General features: G+C 37.4%; 1 long non-coding RNA gene across 1 annotated transcript; it reads left to right on the top strand.

The window, feature by feature from the left end:
• Positions 1–1448: 1448 nt before the first annotated feature.
• LOC117981585 (uncharacterized) lies at positions 1449–11360 on the top strand. Its single transcript, XR_010113006.1, has 4 exons — positions 1449–1950; positions 2657–3520; positions 9173–9223; positions 10672–11360. It is a non-coding gene; the product is annotated as an uncharacterized LOC117981585 (long non-coding RNA).
• Positions 11361–13795: the final 2435 nt, after the last annotated feature.

The following is a 13795-nucleotide window of genomic DNA, read 5'->3' as shown; positions in this document are numbered from 1 at the left end:
TATATACCAGAACATGGACAATACTCTCAAATAATAGGAGAAATTATCTTATTTTTCCTCTTATTATTAGTAAAAACATTTATCCTGTTATTATTTTATCAGCAGTTATATTTAATGATATCATTGAATCATATGTCTATTACTCAAGCTGCTTTGAGAAATGCCAGATGGATTGTGATGGTTAATTTTACCTCTCAACTTGACTGGGCTAAGGGATACTAAAACATTATTTCTGGGTGTGCCTGTGAGGGTGTTTCCAGAAAAGTTTAGCATTTGAATCAGTGGGTTGAATAAAGAAGATTTGCCCTCACCAGTGTGGATGGGCAGCATCTTATCCATTGAGGGCACAGATAGAATAGAAAGGCAGAGGAAAGGTAAAATCTCTCTCTTCTTGAGCTGAGACATTCCTGCCCTGGGACATCAGAGCTCCTAGTTCTCAGTCATTGGGACTGCGGGACTTGCATCATTGAGAGTTACACCATCAGCTTCCCAGTTCTCAGGGCTTCGGACTCAGACTGAGTTACACCACTAGCTTTCTAAGTCCTCCAGCTTGCAGACAGCAGATGGTGGGATGCCTTGGCTTCAATAATTATGTGAACCAATTCTCATAATAAATCTCCTCTCATATGTCATATATATAACGTATAATCCATGTCTGTTTCTCTGGAGAATGCTAACTAATACATGGAATCAGGTAGAGAATCAACATAAAATGGTTATGAGCACAGATTGTAGCTGGAGTACTTAGCTAGATTTGGATCTCGACTCTGTCATTCATTACCTGTTTCATCTTGGGTAAGTAACTCTGTCTCACTTTCCTCTTTTTAAAATGGGGCTAACAATAGTACCTGCCTCTTACATTGTTTTAAAATTTAAGTGAATTAATACATATGAAGCACATAGAACAGTGTCTGGTTCATGGTGAATGTTATGTTTGTTAAATAAAGTGCATTTCCCAACACAGTGGCCAGGTGATTTAATCTGGAATAGCTCACAGATTCTCAAAGTACTGTAATGCTTCTGTAGTTGCTATAGTGGTAATGCCAATATCATATCCCCTTTCTTGAAAGAAAAATTTCACTGGGGTTACTACAGTTTGGAAAGTCTTTGTATGGCAGTGAAATGATGTAATCACATTTGGGAAAGAGAACACAAATGATCCATCAGAATATCTGAGAAGGATCCAAAGAAAATACAGTTCTCCCCAGCCCTTCTCACCTAGGTAGGTGGGAAATGATGCCCAAATCTCTCTCCTGTCAGGGGATGGGAGAGATGAACTCTGCTTCTCCACCAGGGTTCTGCAGGGTAAATACTGGAGGAGGAGTCTCTCACCAATGTTTTTAGGAACACTGAAATCCCAGGAGTCAACTGAGCTAAGTTGAGAGAGATTCTCAACTCCAATTAGCCAAAAAGCCTGGGAGGTGGGAGTAGGGAGGGGTAGCCAGGGATTCAAAAGCCAGAAAAAGAAAGTGAACCAAACAATAACAAGTCGATTGTTAACAGGAAGAGATCTAGGTCAATTTCTTGTAGTTTTATTGCTGTCTGAAATTTGCTTTTATGTGTAAACCACAGCTATGGAACTAGGAGGCAGATTTCGTCGTTTGTTCATTCAATAAGCATTTAGGCATGTACTGTACCCTGTTGGGAACACTGTGCTACACATGAAATGGGGTGTAGGACCTTCAGCTGCACCAATACATTATGGCTAAGAAGGAAAAAAATGTTGGAGACGAGGGACCCCAGGGAACTCTAACATTATTGCTGTTGTTTTTCAAAGGAAGTGTAAAAGGATACGAAATATTTCTTGCATGATGTCCTAGCAAGAATTCTTACACCTAGTTTGGAAAAAAAAAAAAAAAAGAAGAAGAAGAAGATAAAATCAACTGTGGGAATAAAGCTCTTTTGACCTTGTGACTTATCTAAGCAGAAAGTTGCTTCCCTTGATGTTGGGTAAGATGCCTTGTTTGTACTCACTTGATCCCTGGACTTCTTTACCCTCCCTCTACCCCCGATCTGCCTGAAAATAGTTAAAAGGCAAAGCAGTAAATCAGGAAGTCTCCAAACACAGCAGGGTTCACTTTACAGTACATCAGGGTTAGGGTTGAAAACTGAAGTCGTCTAATTCCATTTTCAAAGCTGAACATCTAATGGTGGATTATCATTAATGACAGACAGCATGGTGTCAAAGGGTTGTGCCAGGTTCCAGACCTTTTCATGCTTTAAATTCCTATGTTTAATCAAAGGTTAACCAAATCATTGCTGGTAGCAAACTGCTGCTTCAGTGTACTGTGGGTGGCCTGTCTCTGCCACTGAGTCAGCCATTGCTGATAAGGAAAATAATCCACGGAGTTCATATAGATACATTCCTTGATGTTTACCACTTTTCAAAAACTGTAACAACCAGCACATGGGAAATTGGGGCTGGAGAGGCTATGTCATTTTATCTTCAATTGGAAACTAATTTGGTGATTTGAATATAAAATTGTTGCTTTGTTAAATCATGTCTTTGTGTGTTAAACAAGCATTACTAAGTCTTAGCAATGTGCCCAACGCTTTGTTAGCTCCTAAGTATTTCCTTGAATACAAGAATCCTGTCCTTAAGCCTAGACACATGTAAACAGCATTCAATTCATTGTGATAATTATTTTATTCACAGAACATAAAAAAAGGTTTCAAGAATATAGCAGAGAGTAACTGCTGGCCAGAATCAAGGAAGTCTTTATGGAGGAGGTAATGTTGAAACTTGGGAAGAAAAGTAGGGGTTTGCCAGGGTGAGAGAAGTATGCTCTAGACGAGATAGTAGAGATAATACAATAGCAAAGAGCTTGGTGTGGTCAGGAGACGCTGAAAATTGTACATGTGTCTCGTATAATACAAATGTCCTCAGTGTGGTAGTTGGGTGGCAGGCTAGGGCTAAATGAGGCTGCAAAAGTTAGGAAGACCGTAAAGAACCTTGAATGATATTTAAGGAGTCATCACTGTACCTGCAGACGAGTAGTTCTCTACTCAAGCACTCCTGAGAATCACCTGGATGACTTTTTGAAATACACATTGCTGAGCCCCACCTGCAGAATTCCTGATTCAGCAGGTCTGAGTTGGGTCAAGAATGTACACTTTCAGTAAGTTCCCAGGTGATGCTAATGCTGCTGGTCAGGGGATCACACTTTGCAAACTATTGTTGGTAACTGGAAGCCAGAAGCAGGTTTTATTCCTAAAAAGAAAATTTAAAGTATAATAGTATTTGATATGGTTTGGCTGTGTCACCACCCAAATCTCATCTCCAACTCTAATCCCCACGTGTTGAGTGAAAGCCCTGGTAGGAGGCGATTGGATCATGGGGCGGTTTCCCCCATGCTGCTCTCGTAATAGTAAGTTCTTGCAAGAACTGATCATTTTATAAGTGCAAGTTTCCTCTGCTCTCTCTCTCTGTTTTCTGCCGCCTTGTGAAGAAGGTACTTGCTTCTCCTTTGTCTTCCACCATGATTGTAAGTTTCCCGAGGCCTCCCAGCCATGTGGAACTGTGAGTCAATTAAGCTTCTTTCCTTTATAAATTACCCAGTCTTGGGTATTTATTTATACCAGTATGAAAACAAGCTAATATGGTATTTAAATGGTAGAAAGAAAATTCAAGATGGAATGGATAAATTAGAGTATGAGGTTGCAGAGAAATAAGACACATAGTCCATTTATTGCCATTTACTGCATGAAGCACTCTGTGTTGAGAGTTAGATTTGTAACTTTCATTTAAAATACTTACATAATTGCCAAGTCTTACGCATAAGGCTTTGATTTAGCTGAGTGTTAGAATCATAGTTAATAGGTTCTGGAGGAGAGGAAGAGCTGAAGGATAGTGTTGGTCCTGGCATGGTAGAGTTGCAGCTCCCAGGACCAGCTGTTGGCTGCTGGTAGGACATGGAACATTTCCAATGAGGTGAAGGGAACTTCAGCACAGCAACCTTTTCATTAGCTGTGATGTGGGAAGGGAGACTGGCCCCATCACCTCACAGAGGCTCCTAAATCCTCCGAATCAGGCACCTTGTCAGCTGCAACCAAACCTCACCTTCTGAAAGTGAAGACAGGTGAGTTGCCTAGACACAGCTTGAAATTTAAACTCTTCATCTTGGCTTTTTGACTTCTCCTTAAACTAGATAACTTCAGGTCCCAGTGCTTTTAGATATACACTTGTTCTTGAGAACCTGGTTATCTGACAAGACCTCTAATATGCCATCTTTGGTCCCACCTTAGTGCTTTTTCCCATACTTGTAATGCTCTTCTCCTTTCCTGTCAGTCATATCCTTCTCATCCCTCAAAGCCAAGCTCATATTCTTCTTCCTTGAACCCTTTTTTTAGTTTTCTAGCCTGCACTGATTCTGCAAATTGTGAAATACTATAACCACAACTGACTTATAATTCTCATAATTTAGTAATTAACTATGCACATTTCTAACCTCTATTCAGTGTTTCTTTATCAGTCTTAGTTTCTCAGCCAGACTGTCAACTTCTTGAAGTTGTCTTCTATACTCAGAAATTATCAAGGTGTTCTGTACAGAAAAGAAAACCAGACCTGAAATGCTGATTCATAGTGTCAACGTAAAGAAGTACAGTTAAATCCTGAATCAAACATGTACTTCAAGTGGCACATGAAAATGCTGTGGCAAATAACCTAAGATAGAATAATGTAACCTACACATATCCGATGAACATCCCATGCACCCACCCTCTTTGTACTTGGCCTTTGTGAGCACCTCCATCTTCTGATTGCTTGTCCTCATTCTTACAGGCATTTGTCTTCTCTTTGCTTTCAGGAATATTCTTTGTCTTTTGTTAGTTTTAAGCTTCTGAATTGCAAACCATAGGAGGAGGCAGGAATAGTACAGATACAGAATTTTGAAATTCTAGACTCCAGGAAAGTGCATTCTGCACTCCTACCTCATCTTGCTGCCCCTGTGTCTGGGACTGGCTCCAATTTGGCTTGGCTCCTGGAGTAAACGGTGCCAAGATCTCCTTTTCCCTAACAGAAAACTACTCTCTTCCTACAACAGCATTTTCTTGTAGATCATTCCCAGACTACCTTTCTAAGCCAATCTTACTACTCCCTTTGTCTAGACCTGCCTTTTAAGCTTTCAGATATTTTTGCCCAAGTGTTTCACATTCTGCAAACATATCATCCTATAGACAAATATAAAGATTGCTATTTGACCCCAAGGCCATGCTCCTATCTTGCTTGTCATTATTGGTAGTAGGAGCAACAAACCACTGCAATTCTCACAGGCAGCCAATGTGGAGATCATTTTAACTCTTTCTCTTAGTTTATTTTTGTCCTCTGTTCTTTGTTCATAATATTTGCAATATATCCCGATTTGCAGCAAGAGGAGGAACCCATACCTTGCTAAACACATGGAGGAATTATGTGTAACACTGGCCTCTCTTTTGTGTTGTCCATTTAATTTGAATTGGTTTTTCTGTCCATAGTAAATGTGGTTTCCAAAGACTCTAACAGGATTAGATTCTCTCTCTCTCTCTCTCTCTCTCTCTCACACACACACACACACACACACACACTCCATTTCTGTACAGAATTTATAAACTCTTAAGAGTGGCTTAAATGTTGGCCACACATGTATCCTTATTTGGACTCTTTGCCTTCTTCCTTCTGACTCCTGAAATCAAGTTGGGCATTGGATTACTTCAGCTCTTTCATTCTAATTACCTCTATACTTCTATGACATTCTGAAATCTAGAACAATCTTTTTTATTGAGTTAAAAATTATTTTAGGAGCCCTGTCCTTCAAAGAAAATCAAGAGTTACCCAAAGCAGCCAACTTGAAATACTAATCTTAAAAAGCTGGGTGTGTGGCGGGGGGGTACATATTGATTATTTCTAAATTTTCATCAATAATCAACCTAGACTAACCCAACTATATTTTAAGCTGAATCTACTTTTAGATTCCAATTGAAACCTTCTTTAGATTATGTGGGGAAAATAAAAGAATCATGGCCCAAATGGTCTGAAAACTTGGAAAAAATATCTTGAGATAATGGGAGAATGGATAGTGGCAAGTAGTTTTCTTCCCATTTCTTTATGTGTGCTATAATTTTTCATAACCAGTACAAAATAGTACTAAATATATATAAAAGAATAAATTAACATCAAAATAATGCCTAGAAAATTATAGCATATGGAAATGTTCCTACTGATTCCAAAGTCTGCTGGATTCTCAATTCAAGATGCTCTAGTTTAATTTTCATGTTTTGAAAACATAACTGAGGATGCAGCCAAAATACATCATGAAAACTACATTTTGAAAATCTTGTTAATTTATGTTTCATTTTAGAAGAAAAATTTGTTTCATTTTTTTAATGTATTTCCCTGAGTCTTGTCAAAAGGGTGGTATTGATTACAATGTTTACTTACACTTTGGAATCTCTCTAAACTTTAAACTCAGCTTAAAAGCAGGATCATGTATCTGTTCTTGAGTAAGTGTAAGGCAAAGTTGCTATAATCAAATAATTTTAGTATTCACATTAAAAATAAAAATAACATTGAAGTCATTTTAGGTAGACAATTTGCAAAGGCTCCCGAGTCCATTAATAATTGCACATTCCAAAATCTCTGAAACTTTGATTGATGCATTGATAATACTTTCTTCTGTTTTAGATAAAGAAACTATTGACTAAAACTAAAGCCAAGTTTTGCTTTTAAAATATCTCCAGTGAATGTCAAGCTATATCATAGCCTAATTCATACTGCAGTGCATATCATGAACATTGTACCAATCATAAATCCCTACTTTAAATCTAGATTTTATAATGACAGCTCTGCTTTCAGTTATATTGTTGGCAAGATTTCTCTGAATACTGACTACAGGGATTACAAGGTCATTGTTGGTTCCAATGAATCCCATAAACTTGTGAATAAGAAGCCCTTAATTTTCCAGGGCTTTAAGTGTCATGATAAGGAATAGAATATGTCAATAACCTGCTCTGTAGGTTTCCTGTCTTAGATGTCTGGATTTGATCACATCTCGGGTAATAAATTTGCCTCATAATTATTTAAGGAAGATCACTTGGAAACATGGATGGCCAAAGGAACTCTTAATATTTAAAGTTACTTGGAACCATTAAACAAATTTATTAATATTGATCAATTTTAATTAATATTAACCTCAGGAAAACAAACCAACATTAGATGATTTTGAGCACTCTCTTGATTATTCATATTACTAATGCTTGATTAGTTTGTCCAAATTGTCCTTTCATACATGAGCTTTAACTGTTCCTGAACATCAAGTCTGATTCAGATGGCAGTAAGAAAAGGTACAAAAGCTTTATCCACATCAGAGTCCTGATTAAGAAGCTAGAGTTTCACTGACACTATGAGTTCCATTATTCTTAACCTGTGAATAACAGCTTCCATAACCATTTAAATGACATCCTACTCCTCCCAGTATGTACCACTGACTCAGCCTTACCCTTCTGGTGTACATACTTGATTCTCATTGCTTCTGTGTCTCTTGCCTTCAATATGTTTCCTTTTTCTTTCTTAAAAGTCAAGAAACTTCTGATAGCCTCAAATCCAGGGTGCCATTTCTTCTATTTTTAACTCCTTGACCCTTTAAGCTATGTGTATTACTCTTTATGTGTCACTGGTGTGTCTCTTATTCTCAGAGAGGCAGAAACAATGTAGTTTTTTATTAGTACTCACACACAGCCAACTGTAATACTCAGTATGCAGTAGTTATGTCACATATGCTTGATGAATGAAGAGATAACAATGCAATTTGGAGAATCTTCCCAAAAGAGTTATCTTGCCCACTCACCCTTGCGGTTTGTTAACCCTCTATGAAAACAAATATTAACGAATTATATTATTACATCCCCCACTCTCCTTTATAATCATCCTTTGCAATAGCAACTATATTGCCCAGGTATAGGTACTTGGGGAGAAAAGGAAGAAAATCAGGAAAATGGCTGATTTAGGATTCATCTTATTGCTTAACAATCATAATTTATAATGTGATATTAAGAGTTTTTAGGGAGATATATAGCTTGAAATAATTTATTCTGTTTATTAAATTATTTTAAAAACCCAGGAAATTATGCTTACTACCAAGCTTTGCATTTGATTTTTCTAGCTCTGTCATTTCTAAAATATATGTGCAGAAATATTCTTCTGGAAGCCTGGTATTCTGGTTTCATAGACGGGAACAAAGTAAAGTAGGCTGTTGAATTAATTGGAGCTGAAACAAAAGGCTTCCTGAACCTCACCTGTTAATCACTGAAATGAAAGGCCAATTCAAAGATGTAACACAACCCTGTCAGCCGTCCAGAGCTGCTTGCATTGCCACAAATTCACTTATGACTCTCCTGGGAGTCCCACTGCTGTGAAACCTACAGATTCAGAAACTGCCCCTCAGTTCTGCTCAGCACAGAATGCAAACATTTGACTCGTATGGCACTTGTTTGTCAAATGAGCCAGGACAGGGAAATTGATGAGTGTACTAATTATTCTTGAAAGAGCCAGAGAAGAGTGGAGAACATTCATGAACTTAAGATAATGAAGTGAAGAGCAAGGGAATGAATTCCCCCAAATTTTAAAAGGCTTCAGATTCACAGACAGCAAGGCTGGTGAGCAGGACAGGGATTTCTCAGTTAGAAACAGTCCTCCTCCTCTATTGCAATCCTGACATCTCCCTTGCAGATTAAAGCAATTGGAGCATAAATTTTTGGAAATTGTGAAATTTTTTATTTTTTTTTCCAGCATTGAATACCTATGTGTAATAGGGAAGTACAGATCATAACTCCTTTGAGTAATCACTTGTCTTCTTAGTTTTTATAAAATTAATGCTTTTTCTCCTAAGTACCAAAGCGGAACACCACGGTAGTTCAAATGGTGGAGCCTCTCAGAAAAAGGCTAAATTACTATTTAACATAAACATACAAAGGGACAATCCTGAGCCTAAGTGAAATTACTCTGGACTTTTTAAAAAATGAGTCAAATTTGGTTTTTAAGCCACAGATACTTGCCTGCATCAAAGTTACAAGTAAAAAATGTCATAAATATGAGCTAGAATTAAATTTTTGAGTTGGTATACTAATACAAAGTGGCAATGATTTTAAGCTCCTTGCAAGGAAAATTAAAATATTTATATCTTCTACATCCTTTCTCTAGAAAATAAAGAAGACACTAGAAGAAAAAACCTTCAAAAGAGAAATATCTTAGGTGAGTAGGCACCCATTGCCATAAGAGGACACAGTGGACTTTACCCAGGGATATTTGCATTTTTAACTGGACATGGTTAAAGATTGAGAAATTTCCAAGCCTAAAGAAATGAAGCCTTATGTTGGGAAATCAAGTGGTATGACTTACCAAGATGGAAAGTATTTGAATGTGTGCTGGAGTATGATGAGCTATCCAATGTCCATAAAATCATACCAATGAGATATCAAAAAAACTGATGAAAGTTTACCATGTTTACAGAGCACTGTTGAAGGTTCTATAAGAGCTTGCACTAGCCTTCAAAGAGCATTTAATTTAGTAGTGTTACAAGAAACACACAGAAATCTGATGAGAAACTGGTTGGTTTAAGACATAACATAGAAAGAGATGTTATGTGAGAGCACAAACATTGGAAAACCAATTCTCCATGCTGAAGTGGTCAAGAAAATTTATGGTAATTGAACATGCACAGTTGCTTGTTTTGCCTAATTGTAGAAACATTCCCACTGGCTGAACTCTGCTTTTCTGCTTTTAAAATGACTCTCAAGTCTTTCATTATTGATTTATTGGGGAACACAAACAATCCTGACAAATCCTCTTCTCCCATTTCTCACCTACTGTGTTACCCCCTCGACCATCATAACCCTCACAAAGGGTGGTTGATGTCACAAGAAACAGTTTAGCATAGTGTCCATAATTGTCTTTCTTTTATCCCCTATAAAATATTTCAGCTTCTCCAGTAACTCAGAGCTGAGCATATCCAGATAAAAGATAAGGTTAGATTACTAAAAAGAAACTAGAGTGAAGAATTATGATTGGGTGACCCCATTTGAACTAAGGAAATATATTGCAAACACACTCAACTAGGCCAGAAAAGACATGTTCTTCCCAGAGGCTTGCCAAAGCTGGTTGCAGTGCCAATACCTTTGATCTCAATGTTCTCCAGTAACTAGGATTGTGGCTTAATAAAATAGAATCCTATTGTCCTTGGTTTCTGAAAGTAAATACAGATTGTGGGCACCATCTGGGCATGCAGGTACAACCAAGTGTCCTTTGCACCCTATGCCCATCAAGCCAGGGCAGCACACTCTGTCTAAGGATGCCCTGAGGAATGCTTCAGATGCAGCCAAAGATAGGAAGCTGTTTCCCAGGCAGAATGGGTTTATTCAAGGGAAATCCTAGACTCAGGATTGTTCCTTTGCATGCTTAGCTTAAATAGTAATTGAGCCTTTTTCTGAGAGGCTCCACCATTTGAACTGGTAAATGTTCTGTGGTTATTCAATTTCACAATGACTAGGTCTGGATTACAGAAAGTTAAATCTAAACTAGGACAGAAAATTGACAATAGAAGCAATTCAGATAGATTCTTGAATTAGGACAGTGACTTAGTTACTCAGATCTTCAAGGAGGGTTTTGTTAATGTTTTTGTATTTTTGTTTCATTTGGTTTAGAGAACTGCTAGAGTGGCCAAGACTGGGTCCATGGAAGAAAAGGGTATATACCAACTATCTCAGGTAGTTAATTGACATTTCCTTTTTTTTTTTTAACATAGTGTTCACTGTGTTGAAATGGATACTTGAGGGTAAATTACATGGTATGCTCCTTTTTTCTTTCCAGTTAGTTCTAAAGCAGGAAATGATAGACTGTTCTATTTCCTTGCATGTCAGAAGAGAAATGTCAAGCATTTTATTGGCTAGGAAAATTTCTGCCCAGTTTTGTGGGCCCAAGGGACCTTAGATATAAGAAAGACGCAAGCTGAAAGTGAAGAGTACATAAAAGAGCACTGTTCTTAGAAGACTTCCTGAGAGAGTGATTGGCTATACTTTATCTCTCTTCTGCCATTTAAATCTTCCCCTCTTGTATTTTCTTTGAACTTTGGGCCATAACAAGCCTTCAGACTATTCTGCCTCTCAGAGGTCCCCAGATGTATTGGAGAAGCTGTGGGTTCAGATGTCTGCAAGTATCCTCACTTATTTGCCATACTAGCCCATTGTTTAAAACTGCCATGTTCTCAAGTATTTTTTATTTTTTAATAGAAAGGCCATTCCATTTGTTGGAAGATTTTTCTTACCAAATGTTGGAGAGTTAAAAAGAAATTTCCCATATACAGCACTTCAGAAGGACCCAAGTCATTCACAGACTGTTTATGACTACAATTAAGTCTTCTCTTAGTGGATGACATCAACTCCAAACCCATACAAGCAAGCTGAGTTCCATTCAAAGCAATAACAGCACCTACTCTGTGCTTTCTCTTCTCTTCTGAAAACAGCTTAGCAGCTTCACAGTAATGATGTCTTCAAAGAATTCTGATGAGCCAAGGACTGTGAGCATAGGGCTGATCTCCATCATACCTAGTGCAGCTCTGCCTGATTGCACAAAACACTTATGCAGTTTCCCTTTCAAATGAAATTAGCATAGATGAACGTATAATTTCTGAGTAATTTGCCAGGCCTTCCCCCTTTTTCTCATAATAAAGCTATTCTATTCACCATCTTCAACTTCAAGGATATCATTTTGAGCTAAATAAAATTGTAGAAATATCTACTGATGTTTCTACTCTAACTTCATTTATCAGTCTTGGATATATAAAGTTTTGTTTGGTGCCTTATCAATTAAAACAGCTAACATTTTCAGAGTTCTAGCCAAAGCTGTTAGCAGTCTTACTCTCCATTTGATATCCAGAGATGCTTAATCCCCACTTTGGGTAGATCTCACTCCCCTACCCACCACTGATTTTGAATAGAAAAAGGATTATTTTGCAATTTTCCTGCTTGGACTTTGTTTCTCTCATTTTAAAATTATGCTTTTTTTCCCCTCTTTTGAAAACAATATTTTCTATCACTATCTAAAGAAATGCATGTTTCAACACATCAAATCTTATCTCAGGTGTAAAAATGTGTATTTTCCTCAAAATGAAAAATGAAAAATTATATATAATTCATGCTTATTAGTTTGTCAAAAATTAAAAAGCAGGATAAATTATTTATGAATGTGTAATTGGTACACTCTTTCTGAGAACAAACAAAAGATATGTAATAAAAGCTTTAAAATACACTTACATTTTAAGCAACTTCACCTTAAAATCCTTATCCTAAAATTACTATTAAAAGCATGGGCAGGCCGGGTATGGTGGTTCATGCCTGTAATCCCAGCACTTTGGGAGGCCAAGGTGAGTGGATCACCTGGGATCAGGAGTTTGATACCAGCCTGGACAACATGGTAAAACCCCACCTCTACTAAAAATACAGAAATTAGCCAGGTATGGTGACTGGCACCTGTAATCCCAGCTACTCAGGAGGCTGAGGCAGGAAAATTGCTTGAAATCGGGAGGCATATGTTGCAGTGAGCCGAGACTGCGCCACTGCACTCCAGCCTGGGCGACAGAGTGAGACTCCATCTCAAAAAAAAAAAAAAAAAAAACTAAACATGGGCAGATAGATAGATGAGCAAGGAAATTTGCTGAACCATTACTTATAAGTCAGATCTTCTACAGCAGGAGATTCAAGTACGCTGGTTATGTTCATGGGATAAAATATTATATTGAGCATTAAAAAATTATGTTTTAATGTAAAATTATACTTGTAAGTAAAAATTAAACAGACTATAAATCTGCACATATGGAATGAGCATATATATATATATATAGAGAGAGAGAGAGAGAGAGTCATGCACATATTTATACTGAAATGAAAAACTGCAACTGTAGATAAGTAAATTGTTTTCTATTTTTCAAGTATTAAGTAATTTTTTTTTTTTTGAGATGGAGTTTCGCTCTTGTTGCCCAGGCTAGATTATAGCAGCGCAATCTTGGCTCACTGCAACCTCCGACTCCTGGGTTCAAATGATTGTGCTGCCTCAGCCTCCCAAGTAGCTGGGATTACAGGCATGTGCCACCATGCCCGGCTAACTTTTGTACTTTTAGTAGAGACGGGGTTTCACCATGTTGGCCAAAATGTTCTAGATCTCCTGATCTTGTGATCTGCCTGCCTCGGCCTCCCAAAGCCGAGGGATATAGGGTGGCCTATATCTCTTTTTCACAATAGATCACAATTATAACATAATTACCCTACTTTAAAATGTACAGAACTATTCTATAAGCATTTGTAGACATAGAATATAAGTATGAAAAGCTAATAATTTGCAGGTTGCAACTTTTGAAAACAAGTCCATCTTCTCACACTGTAAGAGCAAGATTAAATAATTTCATATAATGTATTATGTTTTTTGAAAATGGATTAGTGACACTGCTCTAAAAACAGAATTTTCAAGCCTTTCTCAACAGTAGAATAGCTTTCTTTAAATAATTTAAAGAAATTGTTAAAAGAAAGCTATTCTCTAATATTGAGTCATTAATATACAGTACTTCTTTTCAAAATACTGTGGCTATAAAAGTTTGCAGTGTGTATGTGTGTGTATGTGTGTGTGTGCAACTGTGTGTGTGTAGTCATTGTCTGTCTTCAACTAATTAACAAAACTAACCAGATCTGTGAGTGTTATGAAGACGTCCTAAAGGCAGACAGCAGTTGCTCTAGGTTAATGCTATTGCCCTGTTTAAAGCATGTGCACAAAGGCAAA

Source organism: Pan paniscus, chromosome 7 (assembly GCF_029289425.2).
Source record: "Pan paniscus chromosome 7, NHGRI_mPanPan1-v2.0_pri, whole genome shotgun sequence".
In the NCBI taxonomy this organism is placed as follows: Eukaryota; Metazoa; Chordata; class Mammalia; order Primates; family Hominidae; genus Pan; species Pan paniscus.
This window is presented reverse-complemented; position numbering and strand designations above follow the sequence as displayed.